Raw genomic sequence first — 10,284 nt, 5'->3', positions numbered from 1 at the left:
CTTCCGCATTTTATTTTGTTATTCAAAATTTATATACTGGCAAACGTTGGGGTTTAGATTTGTTGGTTCGCTCACATAAGAGGATAAATGTGGGTGCCACTCGCGGCTCGTTTTGGGTCATGACAAACTTGGTAGCAGAGCATTAGGTTTGTTGGTCTCATCACACAAGAACGAGTCTAGTAGAGTCTTAAGGAACGGTAGGGGGACGCCTTTACTTTTCTTTGAGAAGCTATAGGACTTTAGGAAAATCCCATTCTTTCTTTCTTTCGTGCTATTACTTGGATCCAATTGGTATCTAGGTGATACAAATTGGTATCTGACATCCTCACTCTATTCGCAGATGGTCATAACTAGAGCAACGACTGTGTCAACACTAGCACCAGTAGGTTAGGGTGCGTCTGAGCCAACCACTAGGGCTGTAGCTCGAGGAGGAGCAGTGGCAAGAGGCCGTGGTAGAGGTCGCAGGAGGACGCCCTCTAGAGGCAGAGGACGAACACCTGGTCCAGATAGTAATAGGGCATTCACTCCTCCACCGACTGATGAGGTAGTGAGAGAGGGTGAAGAAGGGGGAAATGAGCAGGTTCAAGATGAGGAATTACTACCCCAGCCTACCCCAGAGATGATTAACCAGGTTCTCACCTATCTTAGCGGGTTATCTGATCAGGGCCAGACACCTCCAGTGTTTTCTGCACCAGTACCTCCGGTTCAGGGGGTACAACATGCAGCCGCTGTGGCTCCCCGCATGGATGCCTCATTGGAATTAGGCCCGTTTCCTCGATTGACAACAGGGTCCATAATGACAAGTGATCAGCATGAACTTTTCACTAAATTCTTAAAGTTAAAACCTCCAGTATTCAAGGGTGCTGAATCTGAAGATGCCTATGATTTTCTGGTTGATTGTCATGAGCTGCTACATAAGATGGACATAGTAGAACGATTCGGTGTGGAGTTTGTGACCTATCAGTTTCAGGGGATGCCAAAAGGTGGTGGCGGTCGTATGTTGAGTGTCAACCAGCACAGGCACCACCTATGACTTGGGCATCATTCTCTAGCTTATTTATGGAGAAGTATATACCCCGGACTTTGAGGGATAGGAGGAGAGATGAATTCCTGAGCCTAGAGCAAGGAAGGATGTCTGTTGCTGCTTATGAGGCTCAATTTCGTGCACTATCTAGGTATGCCACTCAGCTTTGTTTCAGTCCACAAGAGAGGATTCGCCGTTTTGTGAAGGGATTGAGGTCAGATTTGCGGATTCCAGCCTTACAGGTAGCTGCGGTAGCAAAATCCTTTCAGGAAGTGGTTGATTTTGTGATAGAAGTAGAGTGGGTGAAGCCAGACGACTTTACCATGGCGTCGACATCTAAGAAGTTCCGTAAGGGAGGTGAGTTTAGAGGTTCTTACTCCAGAGGGCAGAGTTCAGGAGGTTACCAAAACCGCCCTATTCATTCTTTCCTGCAGGCTTTAGCTGAGGGTCCATCGCAGCCCAGTCAACCCTTTTCTATGTTTGGTGGTTATCCTCAGACTTTGTCACCTTCACAAAGACCTATGCTTGACTCCAGAAATTGTTATGGATGTGGGGAGACTGGACATATTAGGAGGTATTGTCCAAAACAGAGTTACAGACCCCCAATGGTTAGAGGTAGAGGTGGTCATGGGAGAGGCCGCCATTCTGGAGAACGTGGTGGCCAAGGTAATGGTGGTCACCCAATCAATCGGGGTGGCGGGCAAGCTGAAACTGTTGCGGCGCAACATGATAGGGGCAATGGACAGACAGGTGATAGGGCCCATTGTTATGCTGTCCCCGGGAGGTCTGAAGCAGAGACATCTGATGCTGTTATCACAGGTAATATTTTGGTCTGTGATTGCATGGCTTCTGTATTATTTGATCCTTGATACACATTTTCATATGTATCTTCCTCATTTGCTACTGGTCTTGATTTACATTGCGATTTGCTTGACATGCCTATTAGTGTCTCTACTCCTGTGGGTGAGTCTGTGATAGTTGAGAAGGTGTATAGGTCTTGCCTTGTGACATTGTAGGGAGCAATACCTATGTAGAGTTGATTATCCTAGAAATGGTTGATTTTGATGTAATTCTGGGTATGACTTGGCTTTCCCCAAATTTTGCAATCTTAGATTGTAATGCTAAAACTGTGACATAAGCCAAGCCTGGGACAGATCCGCTAGTGTGGGAGGGTGACTACATTTCCACCCCAGTCCGTATTGTCTCCTTCCTTCGCGCTAAGAGGATGGTTAGTAAAGGTTGTTTAGCCTTCTTGGCACATCACAGGGATGATACTTCCAAAGTACCTTCGATTGAATCTGTTTCGATAGTCTGCGAGTTTCTGGATGTGTTTCCTGCAGACCTTCATGGTATGCCACCGGATAGGGATATCGATTTCTGTATTTATCTGGAGCCGGGTACTCGCCCCATTTCCATCCCCCCTTATAGAATGGCTCCAGCTGAGTTAAGGGAAGGGTATGTGTGCCCCGTGTTGCTGATTTGATTCACACTATTCTTACAGAGGCTCATAGTTCAGGATATTCTATACATCCTGGTGCAACCAAAATGTATCGCGATCTAAAGCAACATTTTTGGTGGANATTGATGACTTGTTCGATCAGTTACAAGGTGCTTGTGTCTTTTCTAAAATTGATCTGAGATCCAGTTATCATCAATTGAAAATACGGGCAGCAGATGTGCCATAGACTTCTTTTCGAACCAGGTATGGGCATTACGAATTCTTAGTAATGTCTTTTGGGCTTACGAATGCCCCTGCTGCTTTCATGAGTCTGATGAACGGAATTTTTAAGCCATATATAGATCTCTTTGTTATTGTATTCATTGATGATATACTGATATACTCAAAGAGCAGGAAAGAACATGAGGAGCATTTGAGAATTGTATTGGAGTTGTTGAGGGAGAAAAGGCTTTATGCCAAATTCTCCAAGTGTGAGTTTTGGATAGATTCAGTGTCCTTCTTGGGGCACGTGGTTTCTAAGGATGGAGTGATGGTGGATCCTTCTAAGATTGAAGCAGTGAAGAGTTGGGTAAGACCTACTAATGTTACAGAGGTAAGAAGCTTTGTTGGTTTAGCTAGCTACTACCGTCGATTTGTCAAGGGATTTTCTTCTATTGCTTCGCAGCTAACAAATTTGACTAAGCAGAATGTTCCCTTTGTATGGTCGGACGAATATGAAGAAACTTTTCAGAAACTCAAGACTTTGTTGACTACTGCACCAATTCATACCCTGCCAGTGGAAGGTAAGAATTTCATCGTCTATTGTGATGCATCTTATTCTGGTTTGGGTGCAGTGCTAATGCAGGAAAGAAGTGTAATTGCTTATGCTTTGAGACAAATTAAAAGTGCATGAACGTAACTATCCGACTCATGAATTTGAGTTGGCTGCAGTAGTATTTGCATTAAAGCAATGGAGACATTACCTATATGGGGTCAAGTGTGAAGTCTATACATATCATCGTAGTTTACAGTATGTCTTTACTCAGAAAGATTTGAATTTGAGGCAGAAGGAATATGCAGATCGAAAGGTTAGGGACTTGAATTTTATGGAGGGTGAACAAGTCTTGCTGAAGGTTTCACCCATGAAAGGGGTGATGCGGTTTGGTAAGCGAGGTAAACTTAGTCCAAGGTATATTGGGTCATTTGAAGTCTTGAAGCATGTGGGGGAGGTGGCTAATGAATTGGCGTTGCCTCCAGGACTCTCAGGAGTGCACCCGGTATTTCACGTGTCTATGCTGAAAAAGTACCATGGGGATGGAAACTACATTATTCGCTGGGATTCTGTTCTTCTTGATGAGAATTTGTCTTATGAGGAGGAGCCGGTTGCTATTCTAGCTAGAAAGTCCGCAAGTTGAGATCAAAAGAGATTGCATCTATCAAGGTTCAGTGGAAGAATCGGCTAGTCGAAGAGTCTACTTGGGAGAATGAGGCGGATATGCAAGAGAGATATCCCCACCTTTTTACAGATTCAGGTACTCTTTCTCGCCCTTGCTTTACTTCCAGTGAGCGTTCGGGGACGAACGATGGGTAAATTGGTATCTGTTGTAACGACCTGTTTAGTCGATTCGAGCAGTAAGATTATTTTGATAAAAACTGACAGGGTTGACGGACCACGCGACGGACCGTCATGGTCACGACGGCCCGTGATGGATTTCGTCGTCCCATACTTGTGAATTTTCTTCTGCTACTTTTCTCATTACCCTCGACGACAACTAGGACGAACCGTCATAGGCACGACGGACCGTCGAGGGGCTTCGTTCCAAAACACTTAAACTCTGAAAATCTGGGTACTGGGATCGACTCTCTGAACTTCACGACGGAACTGCAGGACGGACCGTCGTAAGTACGACGGACCGTCACAAACCCTTTACAGAAATTGGCTCTCTGAACTTTGTGATGGACCTACAGGACGGACCGTCATAGACACGACGGACCGTCACAGGTTGCGTAACCTAACTGGTTTGGATTTCTGTTAAAAGTTTTAAAGGGGTGTTTTGGACTATTCATGACACACTTTATGCAATTAGTGGGGTAAGTTTAATAATTTATTTACTTGGAGGGTTAAAGGAGATAACCTTGGAATAAATAATGGGTTACTTTTATCATAATGAATTATATGATAATTAGGGTAAAAGAAAAGAATCTAGAGAGGAAAAAGAAAAAGACAGAGGAGAACGAGCGAGAGAGAGGAAGAACGAAGAGGAAAGCAAAAAGGCATTGGGGAGGTAGCATGCTTGATCACGATTCTTCGGTGGAGGTAGGTTATGGTTTATGCTATGTGATAGTAAACTCTTAATAGCGATTGATATGTATTGGGTGGTATTGTAAAGTCTTCTATATACTTGATTGTGTGTTTGTATGTTGTGATCGTATAATTGTGGTGGTTAGAATGATGAGACTGTTGAATCTTCAATCTTAAATCCTCTCTATTAAGATGACGCTTGACATAAAGAAAGCTTGATGAACTGAAATAATGAGATAAATGGATCGGAGTGTCACGTTCCGACACGTAGCATTAGGGGATCGGAGTGTCACGTTCCGACACGATAAGAATAAAGAGAAGTAATCTTGAATTATGTTAATATACTCGAACTCAATGAACCTATTTCCCAAATGAGTATGGTGTGGAGGATTGAGTCCTCATAGATGTGCTCGAGAATGTTGTCAATAGTTTTTGTACTTGTTGATTTTCACCTTTTGATTATTGTGGTCGGTTTTACATTATTAGTCCATATATATTGCCTTCTATTTTGAGTTGGCCGATGATACCTACTCAGTACTTGTACTGACCCCTACTTTTATGTTCTTCTTGTTGTTTTGTGGAGTGCAGCAAGTGCAAAAGTGTCTTCGTCTCGTCCGCAACTCTAGCCAGTCTTCAGCACGTCAGATTTCAGGGTGAGCTATTATTCCTAGCTCGGGCTGGATTCTCTTCTTCGCGTCTTGATGTCTTTGAAGTTCTGACATGGACCATCGTTTTAGTTATTTTAGTTCTTAATTACTCTTAGACTTAGTAATTTGAGGATAGATGTTCTTGATGTGATGACTTCCAGATTTTGGGAATGATAAGTTTTGTATTTTTAGAAGTTTAGTTAATTGAGTTCGTTAATGAGTTTTGGTCTTCCGCATTTTATTTTGTTCATTATGGTTGAAATACTGATAAACTTTTGGGTTTAGATTTGTTGGTTTGCTCACATAGGAGGATAAGTGTGGGTGCCACTCGCGGCTTGTTTTGGGGTCGTGACATCTTATCTTCTAAATCACAAAAAACACTAACAATCCCTAAGTCCTAAACCATAAACCTTTAAAACCCTAAAAATTACGTAAAACCCTTAACCTAAAACTCTAAACCTACAAAAATATTAAGCCCTAAACCCTTAACCCTAATCGAAAACCCTAAATCCTAAACCTAAAAATCGTTCAAAACACCTACAAAACCCAAAATCCTAAAATTAGTAAACCTTAAACATTAAAAACACCAAAAAACTCTGAGAAACATATAACCCTTAAAAACCCTAAAAAATACTAAAACCCTTAAACTCAAAAATCGTTAAGCTCTAATCCCTATCAAGCCCTAAATCTTAAACGTTAAACCATAAAAAAACAAAAAAATCCCTAATCCCTAAACCATAAACCCATAAAACACTAAGAAACCTTAACCGAAAAAATTTAAACTGCTAAACCCTAAAGCCCTAACCTAGATAAAATACTTAATCTAAAAACCTAGACCTAAAAAAAACCCTAATCCCTAAACCCAAACCAAAAACTCTACATTCTAAACCTAAAATCCTATGAAACATTGACCCTAAAAACCATAAACCCTATAAACCCTAATTTTAACAATAAATATAATTTAAAACAACTACAAAACTCTAAGATCTGAACCCTAAATCATTTATTTCCATAAACCTTTAAACCTAAAAAACATAACAAAAACCTAAGCTCAAATACTAAAAAAACCCTATGAAACACATAACCATAAAAACTCTTATAAAACCCAAAAAGCCCTAAACCCTAAACCTAACCTAAAACCCTTGATCTTAAAGAGGTGGCTTTTTCTCTGAATCCTAATTCTGCAGCTGGACCTGATGGTATGAATGGGTATTTTTTTCAAAAGTGTTGGCGTATTATCAAGAATGATCTAATGGGAGTTGTAGAGGCCTTTTTCAGTGGACATATGATTCCTAAATACTTCTCCCATTTATGTATTGTGCTGCTCCCTAAAGGGAATAATCCAAACAAGATCACTAATTATAGGCCTATAAGTCTAAGCAACTTCACTAGCAAGATAATATCTAAGCTAATGAGTAACTGACTTAGTCCTATTCTCCCTACTTTAATCTCTTCTAATCAATCCGGGTTTGTTAAAGGTAGAAGTATTTGTGAGAAGATCATGTTAAGCTCAGGACATCACTCACCAAATCAAAAAACCTAATATTTGTTGCAATGTCATCATTAAACTAGACATGGCAAAAGCTTATGACAGGGTTTCATGGTCATATACTTGCCTGGTTCTAAGGAAAATGATATTTGCTGAGATATTTATTGATATGGTTTGGAGAATTATGGCTAACAATTGGTATTCAATCATTGTCAATGGTAAGAGATATGGCTTCTTTCATTCCACTAGAGGTCTCAAGCAAGGTGATCCTCTCTCTCAGGCCCTATTTATTTTAGGTGCAGAGGTATGGTACTATCAATATCTCTCAACGGACTACACAATCACCCAGACTAGAAGAGGAAACAAACTGGAGTTCTTTTTTTTGCAACTCTATGACGCAGCTACAAAATGAAGAAGACATTACGCGTTGAGATTGAGACATGTCGATAGTCAAAGAAGTATTTTTGATGATTTGAGGATTTGAAGAAAGCTAGGGTTGCGTCCAACATATTCAAGAAAAGAGTCTTCCTTTTCCATTGTTCAATAATTTTCTGAAAAAAAGAGCGAGCCTTTTTTGGCTAATGAAAAAACAGTTGCTGCCTAAATTATGTTTAAAATATAAAATAGATTTATTTTTTAATATGTCAATTTTAAATTTTGGTGGATGTGATTCCCGCTAAGAAAGTTCAATTACAATTTGCGACCAGCCAATAAGTATTTTAGGGACCGGATTTAGTGTCTTCCCTATAATCTATATAAATAAGGACTAAAATATAATATCGTCCCAATACATATATCATTACAGAAGAGATTACTAGCTCGTCGATAAATTTTCGTCTTAACAAATTTTTTTTTCTTGTAGTGGAACTTTATGAGATGTAAGAAGAACAGGAACAAGTTATTCACCTCCATTTGGCATAAACATGTGTAGTTCAAGTCTTCATTTCTTCTTTGTCGGGCTTTAAAAACCAAACATCCAACCAATGAAAAGTTTAACTCTTTTGATGTACAACAAGTTGCATGTTACTGTTGCATTAGACAAGGGTGGGATGAGATAGAACATATTTTTGTCATAGGTAACTTTGCAAATCATATTTGGAAGTTCTTCTAAGGCATTCTCTGAATTACTCACTACTCCCGACCACTCAGGAATCTTTTGATGACCTGGGGGGCTGAGTGCTAACAATGAGGCTCATAAGCTCATTGTTCAAATCCTTCCTATTACTATTTGCTGAAACCTTTGGAAGAATAGGTGTGCAGTCCAACATGGTCAGATAAAATCCAATATGGCAAGATTTAAATATTTATTATACAAAGACATCTCCAAAATTTCTCCAAGTTACTTATCCATATCATTCTTGGCCTAACAATTGCAAAGAGATGATAAATGAGCTGGAGAAATGCAGTCAGGACATCGAAATCACAGAAGTCAACTGGTTAAGACCTCCCTGCTCCATTTTGAAGCTTAATACTTATGGAAGTGCACTCACAAATCCCGAGAAAATTGGTGGAGGACTGGGAGAGATTCTAATGCGAATATTGTTTATTCTTTCACAACATCCCTAGGCATTGGTACCAATAACAAAGCCGAAACGCAGTTTGCAACTCAAGGCTTGGACTGGTGCCTTCAACATAGGTACAAGAATATCATTCTAGAAGTTGACTCAAAACTTCTCACAAAATGGCTGAATAAGAATATCAAACCACCTTGGAATCTGAACCTTATATCAACCAGTTCCAATAAATCATTGCTCAATTGGAAATTTTTCAATGCGAATGCACTTGGAGAGAGTCCAACACCACTACCGATTTCTTGTCCGAAGTGAGTCATCAGAATTATATGACACAACACTTCTATACCTATAGCCAATTACCTATAGCAGCCAAAGGAATCTACCTTTTTGAGAAGATGGGAATGATCAATTTTAGAAGGACGAAATTGAAAAGGAATAAAAAACCCTCCCTGATCTACTCTTTTTTTTTGCCTTACTATTTAATCTTTTGCTTAGCTTTTATCTTTTTCTGTTGAAAATCTTTTCAATTTGACCATATTGTTATTGTATAGTATCTTTTCAAAATACTGAGCTATAAACCAAAAATACTAAAAATATGTAAATGTTAAACATAAATAAACACAAAACAACCTAAGCCCTAAATGCTAGAAAACCCTAAGACTTACATAACCCTTATAAAACCCAAAGAGATCTACACCCTAAATCCTAACCTAAAACCATTGATACTAAACCTAAAAAACTATAAGCACTAGACCCTAAATCCTAAAAACCCTTAAGAAATCCTTAACACTTAAAAATCATAAACAATACAAACACCCCTAAATCTAAAAAAAACTCAATAAACCTCTAAATCGTATTTACATAACACAAAAAATTACAAAACAAAAACCAAAGCCCTAAGCCCTAAACCCTAAACACTAAACTAAAACCAAAAATGCTAAATATAAAACTCTAAGAAACCCTAAACCATATGTACTAAGAAACACTTAAACCATTTATAATCATACAAAACCCTAATCTCTAAATCCTCAAACCTAAAAATTCAGAAATCATAAACTAAAACCCTAATCGAGAACCTAACACACTAACAAACGCAAAACATTGAGAAATATTAAATTCTATAAACCCTAATATAAACCATAAAAATTATTAAACCCCTACAACTATACTTTATGCTAAACCCTTAAAAACACAAAAAACCCCTAAAGCCTAAAAATCTAGATAAAACCTTTAACCCAAATCCCTATCCAAAAATATCCCGAATCCCTAAACCCAAAACCAAAAAGCCAAAATGTTGAACCTAAAATCCTACGAAACTCTAAAACACTAAATCCTAAAAACCTTAAAACCCATTTACAACCCCTTAAAACTCCTAATCTCTAAACACTAAATCCTAAATATCCATAAACCATAAACCTAAAAAATACAAAAAAAATCCTATTCCTAAGCCATAAGGAACACTTAGACCTTTAAAATCCTAAGACCCCTAAACCTATAAATTCCCCAAAAATCGTAAACCTATATGTAACGACCTGTTTAGTCGTTTTGAGCAGCAGATTTTATTTCTGGAAAAACTTTGTGAGTCGACGGAACCCACGACGGACCGTCATGGGCACGACGGGCCGTCGAGGGGGTCTCGTTCCAAAAGACTTAGACTTCTGAAATTTGGGTACTGAAATCGACTCCCTGAACTTGGCGACGAAATGGCAGGACGGACCATCACAGGCGTGACGGACCGTCGCAGGTGTCTCGTTCCAGAATACTTAGACTTCTGAAATTTGGGTACTGAAATCGACTCTCTGAACTTGGCGACGAACCTGCAGGACGAACCGTCGTGGGCACGACGGACCGTCGCAGGTGTCTCGTTCCA

This window comes from Solanum pennellii, chromosome 7 (genome assembly GCF_001406875.1).
Source record: "Solanum pennellii chromosome 7, SPENNV200".
NCBI classification, from domain to species: Eukaryota; Viridiplantae; Streptophyta; class Magnoliopsida; order Solanales; family Solanaceae; genus Solanum; species Solanum pennellii.
This window is presented reverse-complemented; position numbering follows the sequence as displayed.